The following is an 18,382-nucleotide window of genomic DNA, read 5'->3' on the forward strand; positions in this document are numbered from 1 at the left end:
TGATGTATAATTACCACATGTTCATTCACTTAAATAGTGTGTGTTGCAATAATGACCTTACAAAGCAAACATATTTCCCCATAATGGATAATTTTAAAATTCCCATCAGGACTGTCGCTTTTAGGGGAAATCTTCCAGCTAAGACAGGAAAGCAGCAAATAAAAGAGATGAGCTTTATTTGTCACATGTTCATCGAATTTATGAAACATTGAAACATATGGTGAAGTATGTCATTTGTGTCAATGGCCAACTTGGACCACGTATGTGCTGGGGGGGGGGGGGCTTCGGTGCCGACAGAGAATGCCCACAACTTACTAACCCTAACCCATATGTCTTTGGAATGTGGTAGGAAACTACAGCACCCAGAGAAACCCATGTGGTCATGGGAAAAATGTACAAACTCCTTGAAACCTGATTTTACAGCTAATAGGGTGGAGATACGTCTCTACCAAAGGAGGTGTGAGGCGCTCGTTCCCAAGCACTAGCCTGCAGGTCACCCTTGGGCAAGGTGTAGCACCTGCTTAGCCCCTGATCAGGGTCACATGAAGCCGTGGTAGCAGGTGGTGGATGGTCATATGAGCAGCTGGTGCCTATCACGAGTCCTGGTTATGCGACCTTTGACACCAGGCAGACAATCTCTGAGGAGTATTGCTAATGGCTGGGGTCACCCGTTTTGTGAAGACACTGCCCAGAAGAAGGCAATGAAAAGCCACCTCTGCAGAAATATTTGCCGAGAACAAACATGTTCGTGGAAAGACCATGATCGCCCACATCATTGTGAGACGAGGTACATAACGAACAAATGAACGAACACTATACTACTGTGACACCACTTGCCATCTATTTTCGGCTAATGTGAATCAGTTAGTTTTAAGCTAGTATTAGAGAACTGCAGGAAGTTTTGGACAGTCTGATTAATTCATATTCACTCCTGATATCCTATTCATTTCCGTAATATGAAGAACCTTGAGTCAGAGTACAGGAAGGAGATGTGTTGGCAACAACCCTTTCCGGAAAACCCAGGAGCTGGTCATTGACTTCTGGAAGGAGGGTGGTGCACATGTTCCTGTCTACGTCAGCAGTGTGAAGATTGAGAGGGTGGAGGACTTTAGGTTCCCAAGGGTGAACAGTACCTATTCTGGTCCAATCATATTAAAGTCTTGGCCAAAAAAACTCACACTCACCTCTACTGCCTTAGGAATCCAAAGGAATTTGGCATGTCTCCATCAACCCTCATTCATTGTAAATGATTCACGAGAGGATATATATACAGTACTATGCAAAAGTCTTAGGTATATATATACATACCTGAGAGAGAGAGAGAGAAAGATAAAGATATATATAGCTAGGGAGCCTAAGACTTTTGCACAACACTGTAGTAATTTTATGTATTTCACTGCACTGCTGCCACAAAAAAAACAAATTTCATGACATATGTGAGTGATAATAAACCTGATTCTGATATGGGTCTCGATTGTGGACTGAGAATGGGAAGGGGGCAGAGAGAGGGAAATCATGGATGGGAAAAGAGGAAGGCAAGGGGAGGGAGCGGGAAGCACCAGAGAGACATTCTGTAATGATCAATGAACCAATTGTTTAGAATCAAACAACTATTCCTGGTGTCTCGGGGCTGGGTGTGTCTGCACCCATGCCACCTCCCACCCCTGTTACTTCCTCTCTGCCACCTGTCCCACACCCCTCCCATGGAACTCCAGCTTTGCCATTCCGAACATCCTTTGCTCCCACCAGATTTACAAACTCACTCTCCCCTCCATGGTGACAAATACAGTACTGTGCAAAAGTCTTAGGCACCCGAGTTATGTATACGTGTTTAAGACTTCTGCACAGCACTATACAAACTTGCTTCCAGAAGACACCAGAACTGATCTCTGAACTCTGAGCTGTAATAACATCGCAGTAATCACTTCCTGGAAAGTTTGTACTTAAAGGCCTTGTACTGAGCACTCTGTGCTCAATCATAGGAGTTCCATTTGTAGTTCTACTGTTTGTGATTTTGTCTTTGGATTTTATTTCTGTCGTATTGTTTATTTTAAATCTGAGTGTATTCTGGACCTTACTCTGAACTTGAGGCCACCACTATCCGTAGGTTCTCTTGTCACAAAGAAGCATAGATAGAGTAGATAGCCAGAGGCTAAAACAAGGGGGCATAATTTTAAGATGATTGAAGGAAAGTGCAATGGAGGGTAGTTCTTCATACACAGAGAGGATGGTGCCCTGCCAAGGCGGTGGTTGAGGGACATTTATAAACCTTTAGCTAGGCATGTGGAAAATTCAGTTATTGGTGTGTCTTGGGTCTCTGGCGATGATCAAGTCTGGAAGTCAAGGACCGTTAGCCAGTGCCCTGAATCTGCGGATCTCTGCAAGTCTGCTGGGGAAGTTGAAGGCCCAATGGCTCTGAGTCTGCTGAAGGCTGAAGATGGCCTGTCCTGGGTTGGAGGATTATGTATATCTATGGGTGGGAGGGAGGAATGAGGCTTGATTTGCTGTTATTATATTGTCACTTCTTGTGTTCTGCTGAGCATTGGCACTGGAATGTGTGGCAACACTTGTATGCTGCCCACAGCACAACCTCAGGTATGTTGGTTGTTAATGCAAGTGATGCATTTCACATTTATGTTTCGATCTACATTACCATGCAAAAGGTTTAGGTACACATATATAGCTAGGGTACCTAAGACTTTTGCACAGTACTGTATTTGTCAATATGGAACAGAGAGCAGGTTCGTTAATCTGGTGGGAGCAAAGGATGTTGGGAATGGTGAGAGTGGAGCACCATGGGAGGGGTGTGGAACAGGAGGCAGAGAAGGAGTGCCAGAGCGGGCAGTGGTGGTGCAGGTGCAGACACACCCAGCCCTGAGACACCAGGCAAGGTCATTTGATTCCAAACAATTGGTTTATTGTTCATTACAGAATGCCTCTCTTGTGCTTCCCGCTCCCTCTCCTTTCCCTTCACCTTTCCCCAACCGAGATTCCCCCCTCTTCCCACTCTCAGTTCACAACAGAAACCCAGTTCAGAATCAAGTTCAGCATCACTCACATATGTCATGAAGTTTGTCTTTTGTGGCAGCAGTACACTGTGATACATATAAACACTACAGTACTGTGCAAAGGTCTTTGTCACCCTCGCTATATATATGTGCCTAAGACTTTTGACAGTACCGTACATGTGACAAATAAACTTAAATCTTGAATCAACCAGCGGGGCTTTGGGATATGATAGAAGACCAGAGCACCCTGAGGAAAAGCATGAAGAACATGCAAACTCCACGCAGGCAGAACTAGATTCTGACAAATCACCAACACAAACTCATGAGATTTGGGTCCAAGTGGTAGAGCCTTCAATCAAACAGAGTGGGCAGATAAGGGAGAGTTGGTCTCTGGTTTCTGACACCGGATAAATACTTGAGTGGAAATTAGATTTCAAACAAAACACTGTGCAATAGCAACCGTAACGATGCTTACATAATCAAAGAACAATTCACTGATGCTTGAAGTGAAATCCTATTTCCCCTTGTAGGAATAAAAAGAAAACAATTGCAGCATCTGCTTCAGTTTGTCCATAATCTCTCAGGTAAACCTACCGAGAGAAAGAAAATACTATATGTCATTACTAAAAGTCAATTTGACAGTTGATTTTAAAAATACACAGCAAATAATTCAGTTTATCCTCTCTGTAACTTGTGCATTTACTTAAGCCATGATCCTTCTGGGTGGTTGTCAGTAAGATTGCTCACGTGTTCCTGGTGAAAAATTAATTTCAGGTTGAGAGGTTCAATCTGACCTTTCAGCTTCTCCACTGGTGATGTACTTCTCAGTAATTTACATTCCGGGATCTACAAAACAGATTGCCAGAGTCATATTGTTCAACAAAAGATTTGGGCAAAGTCCTAGTTCAACGGGGAATAGAAGAATAGAAATTTTGGCAGTGAACTGAGAGGAAGATAAGTACTTCATGTGGCCTGATGATCGGTCTAAAGCAGAGGCTAAACCTGATGTGCTAAATGCCATTATCTGACTGCAGGGATTGTGTGTTCTTTATTTCCTGAAGATCATGAATATTGCAGATAATAAGAGTGTTCCGACCTCAGTGGGAGAAAACATCATGTCATTAAAATGACTTTTCTTTGAATAAAATTTCCTGTTGGCAGATTTTTCCCTGTGCTGCCTCAGCCATCCTGCTCCGCAGCCGGAGGAGTACAGTATGTGAAATGCCTGACAGCAATAGACTTTCCTTATCGTTTGATGAGCTTGCTGCGATGAACTGCTGTCCTCAATGCAAGTCGAAACACATGGGCTATTTTTAGCATTTAATGTATCACTTTCCCATCAAGAGTCAGGACCATTTATAGGACAGGATGCTTTGTTTTTAATTCCTCTTCAGCTTCATGTAAGAGGTCTGAGCTGAAAAACCTCCTGCTCTTCTCGTTAGAACCTACAACATCGAACAGTACTGCACCAGGCCCTTTGGCCCACAGTGTTTACCAACCCATTAACCTACTCTAAGATCAATCTAACTCTTCCCTCTTACATAACTCTCCATTTTTCTTTCATTTATGTGCCTATTTACGATTTCTTAAAAGTCTTCAATGTATCTGCCTCTGGCAATGCATTCCACGTACCTATCATTCTCTGGGTAAGAAAACTGCCTTTGACATCCCCACTATACTTTCCTTCCAACAGCTTAAAGTTAAGCCCCTCATATAAGCCACTTCTGCCGTGGGGAAAATTTTTCTGACTATCCACGCAATTAATGCCTCTTCTCATCTTGTACATCTCTATCAAGTCACCTCTTATCCTCCTTCACTTCAAAGAGAAAAGCCCTCAGCCTATCAGATCTAGGGGCTCAGGGGCTTCCTTTTGCTGTGTATCCCCTTCAATATTACTATCTCAGTCACAAATAATTCAAAGATTCAAAATGCATTTATTATCAAAGTATGTATACAGAATACAGTCTGAGATTCGTCCTCCTGCAGGCAGCCACCAAACAAAGAAATACCATGGACTCGGAGGAGTGGAATATTGCAAATGTCACTTCACTCTTCAAGAAGGGAGGAAGGCAAATTAAAGGAAATTATAGGCCAGTTAGCTTAACCTCAATGGTTGGGGAAGTATTGGAGTCTATCATTAAGGATGAGGTTTCAAGCTACTTAGAGACTAATGATAAAATAAATCAAAGTCAGTATGGTTTCTGTAATGGAAATCTTGCCTGACAAATCTATCAGAGTTCTTTGAGGAAGTAACAAGCAGGGTGGACAAAGGAGAGGCAGTGAATGTCATTTACTTGGATTTTCAGAAGGCATTTGATAAGCTGCCACGCATGAGGCTGCTTAACAAGATTAAATCCTATGGCATTACAGGAAAGATACTGGCGTGGATAGAGGAATGGCTGACAGGCAGGAGGCAGCGAGTGGAGGTAAAAGAGGCCTTTTCTGGTTGGCTGCCAGTGACTAATGTTGGTCCTCAGGGGTCAGTATTGGGACCACTACTTTTCACACTGTTTGCTAATGATTTGGATAATGGAGTTGATGGTTTTGTGGCAAAGTTCACAGATGATACAAAGATAGGTGGAGGAGTAAGTAGTGTTGAAGAAGCATTGCGTTTGCAGAAAGATTTAGACAAATTGGAAGAAAAAGCTAAAGCTGGCAGATGGAATACAGTGTTGGGAAATGCATTTTGGTGAAATGGACTATTATCTAAATGTGAAGAAGGTTCAAACATCAGAGGTGCAGAGGGCCTTGGGAGTCCTCATGCAAGACTCCCAGAAGGTTAATTTACAGGCTGACTCTGTGGTAAAGAAAGCAAATGCAATGTTGGCATTTATTTCAATGGGAATAGAATATAAAAACAAGGAAATAATTCTGACATTATAAGACACTAGTCATGCCATACTTTGCGAATTGTCAACAGTTTTGGGCCACAAATCTCAGAAAGGATGTATTGTCACTAGAGGAGGTCCAGGAGAGGTTCACAGGGATGATTCTAGGAATTAAGGGGTTAATATATGAGAAGCATTTGACATCTTTGGGCCTGTACTCACTGGAATTTAGAAGAATGCGGGGGATCTCGTTGAAACCTACTGAATATTGAAAGGACTAGATAAGGTGGATGAGGAGAGTATGTTTCCTATGATGGGGGTATCCAGAACTAAAAGGAACAGCCTCAGAATTGAGGGGCAAACTTTTAGAACAGAGATAAAGAGGAATTTTTTTTTCAGCCAGAGAGCAGTGAATCTGTGGAATGCTCTGCCACAGACTGCAGTGGAGGCCAAGTCCGTGGGTATACTTAAAGCAGAAGTTGATAGTTTCATGATCAGTTAGAGCATCAAAGGATTTGGTGAGAAGACAGGTGCATGGGGTTGAGTGGGATCCAGGATTAGCCATGATGGAATGGTGTAGCAGACTCGATGGACTGAATGGCCTAATTCTGCTCCTATGTCTTATGACCTTATGGTCTTATGGTACCCGTTCAAGAAAACATCAAACACCCAACGTACGACAAAAAAGAAAAAATTGCAGAAACAGCAAAAAACGCATAGAATATCAAACTTCAAACCAGGAGTCCAGTAGTATTCAGTTTAGTTCAGTTCAGTTCCATGCCATTAGCCAACTGCAGACCGCAGAGCCAACGTGCCCCAGTCAACATCGATCACCCTGATCAAACCACTCAAAAGCAGCAGAAGACTAACCAGAGTCTAGATACACACGCAGCACGAACCTCATGGTCCCTAAAATGAGTCCACAGCCTTGCCGATCAATCCTTGCAATGTGGATCCCAAGGGTCCTGCACTTTCCTCTGACAGCAGCTAGAAGAAGATTGGTCAAACACAGGTAGACAGCACTGGATACCACTCTCGTCCTCGTCGACTTTAACCTTGCTCGATACTTCAGTCGGAGAGAAGCTGTGGAGTTGATCATGGGCTCACATCCCAAGCCTGTCACCTTGCTTCCAATATCATCGAACTTCCTTGGAGACAGCAAAGCGCTAGATCGCTCAATCGGCCCAAAAACACACCATCAAAATGTAAGTCACAGATTCCAATCCTACACAGCTCAGTAGTGGAATTGTATTTGAAAGAAGAGGAAGAAGTAAAACAAGTAGTGTCATGAACTGTTTGCAGGACTTTGCTGTTACTCACGTTGTTTGCTGCCGCCATCTGGAAGCTTTAGCAGAACTCAGCGGGTCATGCAGCATCTGTGAGCGGAAAGGAGTCGTCAACAATTTGACTCAAAACCCTGAAGAGAAAAATGGACAAAATTCAAACTCCTTATTGTTGGTAACCCATGCTAGAAAATAGTTTGAAATGAGCCTTGAACTTAGGATTCTGCTAACCCATTCTTCATGGGGGGAGGGTTCCAGGATTTCCAACCAAAGTGTCAAATATATCTTTACCCCCACAAATGTAACTCAGAACACCCTGTAGATCAGACATGGACAATCTCTAGATGTTTTAGCTTAAGACCTTAGTTAACTTAGACCAGTGGTGATCTTTAAACACCCATCTAGGCCTTCCTGATGGGAAATAATTTGCAATTGGAGGAAGTGCTGAACATAATATACTTAAAACTATAGTTGTAATTCTTAATGCAGTGTAGTGGTTAGCATAATGCTGCAAGATCAATATCTCTGAGGATCTATTCTGAAATCAATGCAGTTACAAAGAAGACACAACAGTGGCACGATTGCATAGCAGTTTGAGGAGATTTGGTATGTTATCAAAAACACTCACAAATTTCTACTGATGTACCGTGGAGAGCATTCTAACTGGCTGCATCACCGTCTGGTCTAGTATGCGGGGGTGGGGGGGGGGCACTGCACAGGATTGAAACAAGCTGCAGAAAATTGTGAACTCTGTCAGCTCCATCATGGGCACCAGCAACCAGGACATCTCCAAGGAGCAATTTCTCAAAACGGTGGCATCCATCATTAAGGACCCCCATCACCCAGGACACATCCTCTTCTCATTTTTACCACCAGGAAGGAGGTACAGGAGCCTGAAGACACACACTCAATGATTTAGGAATATCTTCTTCCCCTCTGCCATCAGATTTCTGAACAAACATTGAATCCATGAACACTACCTCACTACTTTTTATTCTCACTTTTTGCACTACTCATTTAATTTAATTTTAAAAATATATTTCTCACTGTAATTCACAGTTTTTATTATGTATTACAATTGATTGCTGTAAAATTTCATGACATATGCCAGTGATATTAAACCTGATTCTGATTCAGATTCAGGCTCCTATACCTCCTCCTTGATGAGATGAGGGTGATAGGGTTTAAATCTTGGAATCATTTGTGTCTGAGAGAGTGATATTGAAAGGATGTTAATGAAGCATGCTGCCTTTTTGAGGTATCATCTTTTGAATTAGAGGGCAGAGCAAAGTCAAGATGGCGCTAAACGGCGACTCTTTTGTTTGCACCTTCAGAAACAGCTCTATTTCTATCTTTGATATCTCCTTTTTTTCCTTTTCAAGGTTCTTTTGAAGACCCTAACATGGAGTTACACTCTCACTTCCATTTTTGCGGGAATGAGACCTGTTCTCAGGGCCTCATGACTGGACGCTTTTTGATATGACAAGGACATGGCCTGGAAGACTAACACGCCTTCAGGGTTCCAGATTTTCGTGGCTCTGGAGACTGGCTGATTCAAGGACGGTGCCCCTGACTGAGGTGTCGTGGGAGAACTCGGAACATCAGGAGCAGAGACATCAGCCTTTTCGGGACCAATTCTCTGGGTGCAGAGCTCAGAAAAAGCAATACAATAGACTTTTAACATCATAAACCAACGAGTTTCTTGTTATATCTTCCCTCTTGCTTTTTCGCGGGGACACCTTTTTTCCCTTATTAGGGGGAGAGAGAGAGCCTGTGGTATGTTGAATTACCGAGTGAACAAGTAGTTTTTGGGGTACTGCACTTCTGCGTCTTTATTGATGTTTTGCTGCATGCTTGAGTGCTGAGTGGAGGGCACTGATGCTTTTTTGGTGGTGGGGGATGGGGTGTCATTGCCTTGCTGTTGCTTGTGTGTGTGGGGAGGAGCTGGGGGGGGTGCATTGGGGTTCTAACATTTAACTGTCATTCAGTCTTTAGGGCATTCCTCTGTTTTCATGGAAGTTTGCAAAGAAAAAATTCAGGATGTATATTGTATCTTAACATTAAATGTACTATTGAACGCATTGAAGATGTCCTCAATAGTGGGGAAGTCAGTGCTGATGGTGGAGCTGGCTGATTTACAAATCCTCTGCAGCTTTTTCTGATCCCTGATCCTGTGCTTTGGAGCCTCCATACCAGATGGTGATGAATTCAGTCAGAATGCTCTCTATGATACATCTGTAGAAATTTGCCAGAAACTTTGGTGACAAAACAAATCTCCTCAAACTACTACTGAAATACGACCACTGGTGCGCCTTCACCGTAATTCCATCAATATGTTGGGCTCAGGATAGATCTTCAGAGATGTTGACACCCAGAAAGTTGAAGTTGCATCTATGGATTCCTCCTTGTTTCACCTTGTCTTTTACTAAAATAGAATGGGCAGGTTACACAACACTGTCCTCAGGTCATAAACACAAGAGATTCATGCAGATGCTGGAAATCCAAAGCAACACACACAAAATGCTGGAGGAACTCAGCAGGTCAGGCAGAATGTCAACAAAATAGAGAGAGTACAGAGAAGATTTACTAGAATGTTACCTGGGTTTCAGCACCTAAGTTACAGGGAAAGGTTGAACAAGTTAGGTCTTTATTCTTTGAAGCATAGAAGGTTGAGGGGTGTTACGTTCCCTAGTAACCGGGTGACTTATCAGCAAAGATAGATGGGTCCGCTGAAACCTGATACTACTATTTTCAAACGTTTTTATTTATAAAGGGGCACAAACGCATGGTTAATACAAAACATTCAGATCATGTACGTCGTCACAACTCAATCTAAAGCACAGGTATAGTAATAATCAATCAGAAATAAGCTCTATCATTGTCTAGGGGTAATGTAGATATATATTGTTTGCTGGATATCTAAAAGTCTTTGCGGTCACTGCAGTTCCACCAGCTGCCGTCGTTGTGGTGTCGCGTTGGTGCACTTTTGTTAGAAAGAGAGAGAGAGAATGAAACATTTACCCGACAGGTTTTCCAACCTGTAGGAGGTAGTCGGAAGTCTCGTTGGGGAATGGACTCTCATCTGTGGCTTCCCCTGTAGCTAGGCCGTTCTTCCGTGGTGAGGTCGCCAATCCCAGGCAAGGAAAAGACGCACACGAACCCCACCACCGGCTGTCGCTCTCAAACGCTGTCGCAGGAATTCTCGCGTATCTTCTGGTGCGTCTGAAGGGGTCCTCCCCCCAAGACCCTCCTTTATACTTCCTCACGGGATCGCCGGTGTCAATCTCTCTCAACCAGCCCACTTTGCCCGAGGGCTTTACACGTGGTCTTCATGAGACAATAGTCAAAGAGTCACTTTATTCTGCTTCCCGGGGGAACGTGGTCTTCAGCACGTCTCCCTCTCTCTCTTGGGTCATTGGACTCCCCCTTGACTAGGGCTCTTGCGATTCTCACAAAGGAGGGGGCTGGGGTCATAACACCTCCCCTCTTAAAAGTTTTTTACAAGCGGTTAAAAACAAGTTGGTACAGAGTCTGATAGGATTTTTTTTCTAACACAATACACAAGCTCCTCTCTTCACAGAGTACTACCGTTATACATTCAAGTCAGTATCTAAACAGGTAACAATTACAGTGTCCCTTTCTTTAATATCTTAACATCGCGTACCGTACTAAAGTCTTGTAGCATCAACTTCAGCTCAATAACCACCTATTTATTTATTTTCTTCAGCAACAAAACTAAGGAGGTGTGATCTTAGCTTAGGTGCATCTACAAAAGTTTATACAAATACTAATTGTTTCGGTCGTGTTATTTCACCGGCAGGTCTCCAAAGGGGTTGTCTTTATTAGTCACAGGCTTTGGCGCAAACCCGTACAACCGGCGTTGCTGTTTAAAAATGGCATTTTCCATTAACCATCGCCTCTTTTCCGGAGAGTCTCCCCATGGGGAACTTGAGTAATTTGGTGAGGTACTCTCCCGCCTTTCCTTTCCACGAGGGTTATTCTCTTAACTCCGTGTCCCCAACCTAGTCCATCATGGGAATTTCCACCCAATTCTTTAATGCTACACAGGTAGTTAACCCTTTTGTCAAGACCATGCAGGCTGATGTGTTTCAGTTTGAACCTTTTTCTCCGGCCGCATTTAAATTTTGGCTTCCTCACAGCACTTTCTTGAATAACAATAGCGTGTGAGGCACCCTTACATTCCAAATCAACCTGTAATCGATGCGCAGGCATCAATCTAGACTTTAACTTTTTTTCATTCGATTTGGGAACTACAGATTTACCGTTCTCCTCCACAACAACAGTTATCTCCCCATTCGTAAACTCCACATTAACTCTGAACACCCCCTTCAGCACAACCATCTAGGAACTCACACTTCCCAAGGTTAACCCTTTCTTTCCCGAACCAAGTCTATCTGCTCCAAAAGGACGACCGTCTCGTCCAGCTGAGTCAAATACCTCAGACTTTTTCTGAGCTCCGTGACTAGGTTCAGGACTATGTGCATCCCCATCTTGGACACACTCAAATGGGGCATTGGCCTCTTCCAGGCTTTCAATACCCGTACCCTTTTCAAATTCTAAATTCCCCTGATCCTCCCAGTTACTCTCTGGGCAACTCACTTCCGGAGTAAACTCAACCCCGCGGGCTGAAACAACCTCATCTGCCAACCCAGCAGACTTCTTCAAGGTAATGACATCCTTTTCATCTAGGACTGCCCTCATTTCATTATCAGGAACACCTTTAGAATTTACAACTTCTTCAAACAGTTCTGCCAAACCAGACAGATCATCCATGTCCAACCCTGGACCTTTTAACAGCTTTATCTGTTTCTCATCTTTATTTCCTACCTCTAGGACCTTTTTCTTCGCTAAGGGAAGATCTACCTTCTCTCCCTTACCCCCTTTTACGTTACTATTCCTCGTTTTACCACCCTCAAAACCCTCGTGGCACAGGGTCGGTAAAGACGTCTGGGCCAAATCAAAACTGGCCAATTTTAAACTGCTCCCGTTCTCAGCTGCCGCTCTCGACAGGCTGCGAGTGTCCACGCATGCGGGATAGCTCGGGGACTCTATGGGCGGGGCCTCAACACGCACCGGTCGGCGGGTCATAGTCATGGCCGACCAAACTTTTCCTCCTGCTAAATCGTTCCCAAGGAGGACATCCACATCAGTTCTCGGGAATTCTGATGGCACCCCCATTTCAACTGATCCATACACCAGCTCACAATCCAAAATGACCCTACGCAAAGACACCCTTTCTGTCCATTTTCCTATTCCTCTCAGGGTTACCTTGCCCGTCGGAGGTCTGAATTGTAATACATTACGGCTAATTAATGATAGCTCCGCCCCCATGTCTCTCCAAATCCGTACGGGAATTGGTGGGTCCCCCTTCCTCACAGACACGGTTCCGTGTGACAGATAAATCTCCGACCCCTCGCGCTCTCTGCTCCCCTGGGACCCTCTTGCCGATTTTCTGATTACCACTGCACACCTGATAGGGATCGCTGCTTTCCCTCTCTCTGGCTCCTTTCTCGGAGCAAAGCATTTAGATGCAATATGACCCACCATTCCACAATTAAAACAGGTCAAGCCAGGACCTCTCCTGCCGTCTTGCCTCTCCTCTTCAATTTTACCACTAGCTCCCAGCGGGATCTCCGCCTCAGCCGGCGGACTTTCTCTACCGTTCCCACGGTCTCTCTGGTAACTTTTTGGCAAGGAAAACTTTGTCTTGTGGGTTAGGGCATATTCATCTGCGAACCTAGTAATTTCTGAGATGGACTGATTTGTCCTCTCATTCAAATACATCCGGATCTCTTCCGGAACACAACCTTTAAATTCCTCAATCAAAAATAACTCCCTGATACGCCCATAATTCTCGGCCACCTTTTCAGCTGTGCACCAATGGTCCAAGAGCACACCCTTCTCATGGGCTAGCTCAGTATACGTTTGATTCCACCCTTTCCTTAAATTTCTGAACCTTTGTCTATACGCCTTAGGCACTAACTCGTAACCTCGGAGAATGGCCTCCTTTACTTGATCATAATTCCCTTCCCCTTCTGGGGGCAACGCGGCATATGCCCGCTGTGCTTTCCCTCGTAACACACTTTGTAACAACGCCACCCACTGCTCTCTGGGCCACTTCTGATTCACTGCCACCTTTTCAAAAAGCAAGAAATAACTATCAACATCCGTCTCCTCGAAGGGGGGGACCAACCTCAACGCCCGACTAACATCAAACCCCTCCTCTCTCTCTACCCCTTGAGCTCTTCGCTCTTGCTTTCACCTGTCCAGCTCCAATTCATGGCTCCTTTGTTTCTCTTTCTCTTCTGCTTCTGCTTCTAGCTGCTTTAGCTGGAGCTCATGACCCCGTTTCATCTCTAATTCCTTTAGTTTGAACACCTGCTCCCTTTCCTCAGCCTTTTCCTTTACAGCTCGTTCCTCAGCCTTTTCCTTTTCAGCTCGTTCCTCAGCCTTTTCCTTTGCAGCTCATTCCTCAGCCTTTTCCTTTTCCTTTGCAGCTCATTCCTCAGCCTTTTCCTTTTCCTTTGCAGCTCGTTCCTTTTCCCTTTCAGCTCGTTCCTTTTCCCTTTCAGCTCGTTCCTCAGCCTTTTCCTTTGCAGCTCGTTCCTTTTCCCTTTCAGCTCTTTCCTTTTCCCTTTCAGCTCGTTCTTTTTCCCTTTCAGCTCGTTCCTCAGCCTTTTCCTTTGCAGCTCGTTCCTTTTCCCTTTCAGCTCTTTCCTCAGCCTTTTCCTTTGCAGCTCATTCCTTTTCCCTTTCAGCTCATTCCTCAGCCTTTTCCCTTTCAGCTCGTTCCTCAGCCTTTTCCTTTGCAGCTCGTTCCTTTTCCCTTTCAGCTCTTTCCTCAGCCTTTTCCTTTGCAGCTCATTCCTTTTCCCTTTCAGCTCATTCCTCAGCCTTTTCCTTTGCAGCTCATTCCTTTTCCCTTTCAGCTCATTCCTCAGCCTTTTCCTTTGCAGCTCGTTCCTTTTCCCTTTCAGCTCTTTCCTCAGCCTTTTCCTTTGCAGCTCGTTCCTTTTCCCTTTCAGCTCTTTCCTCAGCCTTTTCCTTTGCAGCTCGTTCCTTTTCCCTTTCAGCTCGTTCCTCAGCCTTTTCCTTTGCAGCTCGTTCCTTTTCCCTTTCAGCTCATTCCTCAGCCTTTTCCTTTGCAGCTCGTTCCTTTTCCCTTTCAGCTCGTTCCTCAGCCTTTTCCTTTGCAGCTCGTTCCTTTTCCCTTTCAGCTCTTTCCTCAGCCTTTTCCTTTGCAGCTCATTCCTTTTCCCTTTCAGCTCATTCCTCAGCCTTTTCCTTTGCAGCTCGTTCCTTTTCCCTTTCAGCTCGTTCCTCAGCCTTTTCCTTTGCAGCTCGTTCCTTTTCCCTTTCAGCTCGTTCCTCAGCCTTTTCCTTTGCAGCTCGTTCCTTTTCCCTTTCAGCTCTTTCCTCAGCCTTTTCCTTTGCAGCTCATTCCTTTTCCCTTTCAGCTCATTCCTCAGCCTTTTCCTTTGCAGCTCGTTCCTTTTCCCTTTCAGCTCGTTCCTCAGCCTTTTCCTTTGCAGCTGCTTCTAGCTGCTTTACTTGAAGATCATGTTCCAACCTTACTTTCTCCAACTCTACCTGATCTGTCCCACTCGCTAATCTCTTTTCGGGGAGATTTTCCAAATCCTCAGCTGCAAACACCTCCTTCCCAATGTAATACTGATTTATGACCCCTCGCACTTCCTGCTTTTTCATTGATGACCTCACCTCTGCGAGGCCTAACCCCTTTGCCAGATTTACCAAGTATGATTTGGTAGCCGTCCCTAGCGCCTCTACAGTCGGATTTCTCATAAATTCATCCACATCCATCTTTGCTGGTTTCCTGTCTGGCTACCTGCGTAACCAGATTTAAGTTTGGACTTACAGCCCGATTCACTGACCCTCCCCTTTGGTTTCAAATCCGGGACGAGTAACCCACTTGTTACGTTCCCCAGTAACCGGGTGACTTATCAGCAAAGATAGATGGGTCCGCTGAAACCTGATACTACTATTTTCAAACGTTTTTATTTATAAAGGGGCACAAACGCATGGTTAATACAAAACATTCAGATCATGTATGTCGTCACAACTCAATCTAAAGCACAGGTATAGTAATAATCAATCAGAAATAAGCTCTATCATTGTCTAGGGGTAATGTAGATATATATTGTTTGCTGGATATCTAAAAGTCTTTGCGGTCACTGCAGTTCCACCAGCTGCCATTGTCGTGGTGTCGCATTGGTGCACTTTTGTTAGAAAGAGAGAGAGAGAATGAAACATTTACACGACAGGTTTTCCAACCTGTAGGAGGTAGTCGGAAGTCTCGTTGGGGAATGGACTCTCATCTGTGGCTTCCCCTGTAGCTAGGCCGTTCTTCTGTGGTGAGGTCGCCAATCCCAGGCAAGGAAAAGACGCACACGAACCCCACCACCGGCTGTCGCTATCAAAACGCTGTCGCAGGAATTCTCGCGTATCTTCTGGTGCGTCTGAAGGGGTCCTCCCCCCCCCCCCAGACCCTCCTTTATACTTCCTCACGGGACCGCCGGTGTCAATCTCTCTCAACCAGCCCACTTTGCCCGAGGGCTTTACACGTGGTCTTCATGAGACAATAGTCAAAGAGTCGCTTTATTCTGCTTCCCGGGGGAACGTGGTCTTCAGCACGTCTCCCTCTCTCTCTTGGGTCATTTGACCCCCCCTTGACTAGGGCTCTTGCGAATCTCACAAAGGAGGAGGCTGGGGTCATAACAGGGGGAACTTGATAAAGGTATTTAAAATTATGAGGGGATAGATAGAGTTGACATGGATAGACTTTTTCCATTAAGAGTAGGGGAGATTCAAATAAGAGGACATGAGTTATAAATTAAACCCAAATTTATCTGATCAATGCTTCCGATGTTATCAAGAAATTGGTACTTTTTTACACTCTACTTGGTCTTGTTTTAAAATTCAACCTTTTTGGACAAATTTAAGAGTTTTACTGGAACAAATTATTGGAATACAACTTCCACATAATCCAACATTATTTTTACTAGGCGATATTGAAGGGATAATATCGAAATCCAAATTGAATAAATATCAGAAAGAATTCATAAAAATGGCATTGGCAGTAGCCAAAAAGGCTATTGCAGTTACTTGGAAATCAGATTCATACTTAAGTATAGATCGTTGGAAGAATGAAATTTTTAGCTGCATTCCACTTGAAAAAATTACTTATAATTTAAGACATAAATATGATATATTTCTGAAAATTTGGTGCCCTTATTTACAAAAGATAGGATTAAATATATAGGTGCTCCAAAGATAAAATTATTGGTTATCTGGGGAAAGAAATAAATATACATATTAAAGCTATTATAACTCTATGGAGTATGTGGGGATCTTCCGATATCCAGGCATTCTTTCTTTCTTTTTTTCTTTCTTTTTTCTTCTCTTTTTTTCTATAGGGATATGTTAGGGGGGAGGGGTTAAGGGGAGGGGGGAAGGGTTGATAATTTTTTCTTTCTGTAACCTATTTGAAAATTCAATTAAAAAAATTTATTTTAAAAAAGAGGACATGAGTTGAGAGTTAGGGGGCAAAAGTTTAAGGGTAACACGAGAGGGATTTTCTTTACTTGGAGAGTGGTAGCAGTGTGGAATGAGCTTCCAGTAGAAGTGGTAGAGGCAGGTTCGGTATTGTCATTTAAAGTAAAATTGGATAGGTATATGGACAGGAAAGGAATGGAGGGTTATGGGCTGAGTGCAGGTCGGTGGGACTAGGTGAGAGTAGGTGTTCAGCACGGACTAGAAGGGCCGAGATGGCCTGTTTCCGTGCTGTAATTGTTATATGGTTTTATATCTATGGAGGGAAGTATAAGAATCAGAATCAGGTTTAATATCATTGGCATATGTCATGAAATCGTTGTTTTGTGAGAGCAGTACACTGCAATACATAATAGCAAAACAACTATAAATTACACTAAATATATATAAAAAGAAAATTAAATTAACTAAGTAGTGCAAAAAAGAGAGGAAAATATGTAGTGAGGTAGTGCTCATGGATTCATTGTCCTTTCAGAAATCATTGTCCATTCAGATGTTACATCACCATCAAGAATGCCTACCGTGCAATTCCACGCCCTCACTTCAGGAAGTCTGATCTCCTGGCTGTACTTCTACTCCCTGAGTATAGGCAGAGACTAAAGACTGCAGCACCGGGGGTATGGACAAGGGAAGCACAGAAGCACAGGTGTATTGTGAGCAGTTTTGGGCCTCTTATCTATGAAAGGATGTGCTGACCTAGGAGAGGGTTCAGAAGGGGTTCAGAAGAATAATTCTGGGAATGAAAAGGTTATCATATGAGGAGAGTTCAATGGCTCTGGGCCTGCACTCTCTGGAATTTAGAAGAACGAGGGGAATCTCTTTGAAACCTATCAAATGTTGAAAGGCCTCGATAGAGTGGATGTCTAAGTAACTCCTACACTGTTCTCTTCTCACTGTTTGATGCACCTCAATATGTGAGTTATAGGGAATCATTGACTAGGTTAGGAGCTTATTCCTTGGAGCATAGGAGAATAAGGAGAGATTTGAGAGAGGTATACAAAGTTATGCCTCTCAAAGTCCAACCCTGTGTCCCCGTCATGAGAGGTGAGAGGTGGAAACGGGTAAGGCCAGCAAACAGTGCTCTGGTGAAGCTGTGTAGACCAATCTCCTGTGCAGTGGATGCCATATATTGCAGAAGCATTGATGAACTCCAACCATATCATCGACTTTTCACAATAGAGACAGGAGGTCATCGATGGGCTATGCTCCACTGAGAGCTAAGAGCCCAAGGAGAAGAATACAAAATTATGAGGGGTAAATGCAAGGCTTTTTCCACTGAGATTGGAACTGGAGGTTGAGGGTTAAGGGTGAAAGGTGAAAAGCTTAAGGGGAACATGAGGGGAAACTTCTTCACTCAGAGGGTCGTGAGAGTGTGGAATGAGCTGCCAGTGCAAGTGATGTCTGCGAGCTTGATTTCAACTTTTAAGAGGAGTTTGGATAGGTACATGGATAAGAGGGGTATGGAGGGCTATGGTCCCAGTGCAGTTCGATGGGATTGGCCAGATTAATGGTTTAGCACAGACTAGATGGGCTGAAGTGCCTGTTTCTGGGCTGTAGTGCTCTATGACTCGATGTGCAGTGCACTGCGATCTGATCAACTAATGACAACAATGTGAATAATTACTTGCATTTGCTCAAACTGTGATCTGAAGATTGAATTTCATTCCAGTCT

This window comes from Hemitrygon akajei, chromosome 26, assembly GCF_048418815.1.
Source record: "Hemitrygon akajei chromosome 26, sHemAka1.3, whole genome shotgun sequence".
Lineage (NCBI taxonomy): Eukaryota > Metazoa > Chordata > Chondrichthyes > Myliobatiformes > Dasyatidae > Hemitrygon > Hemitrygon akajei.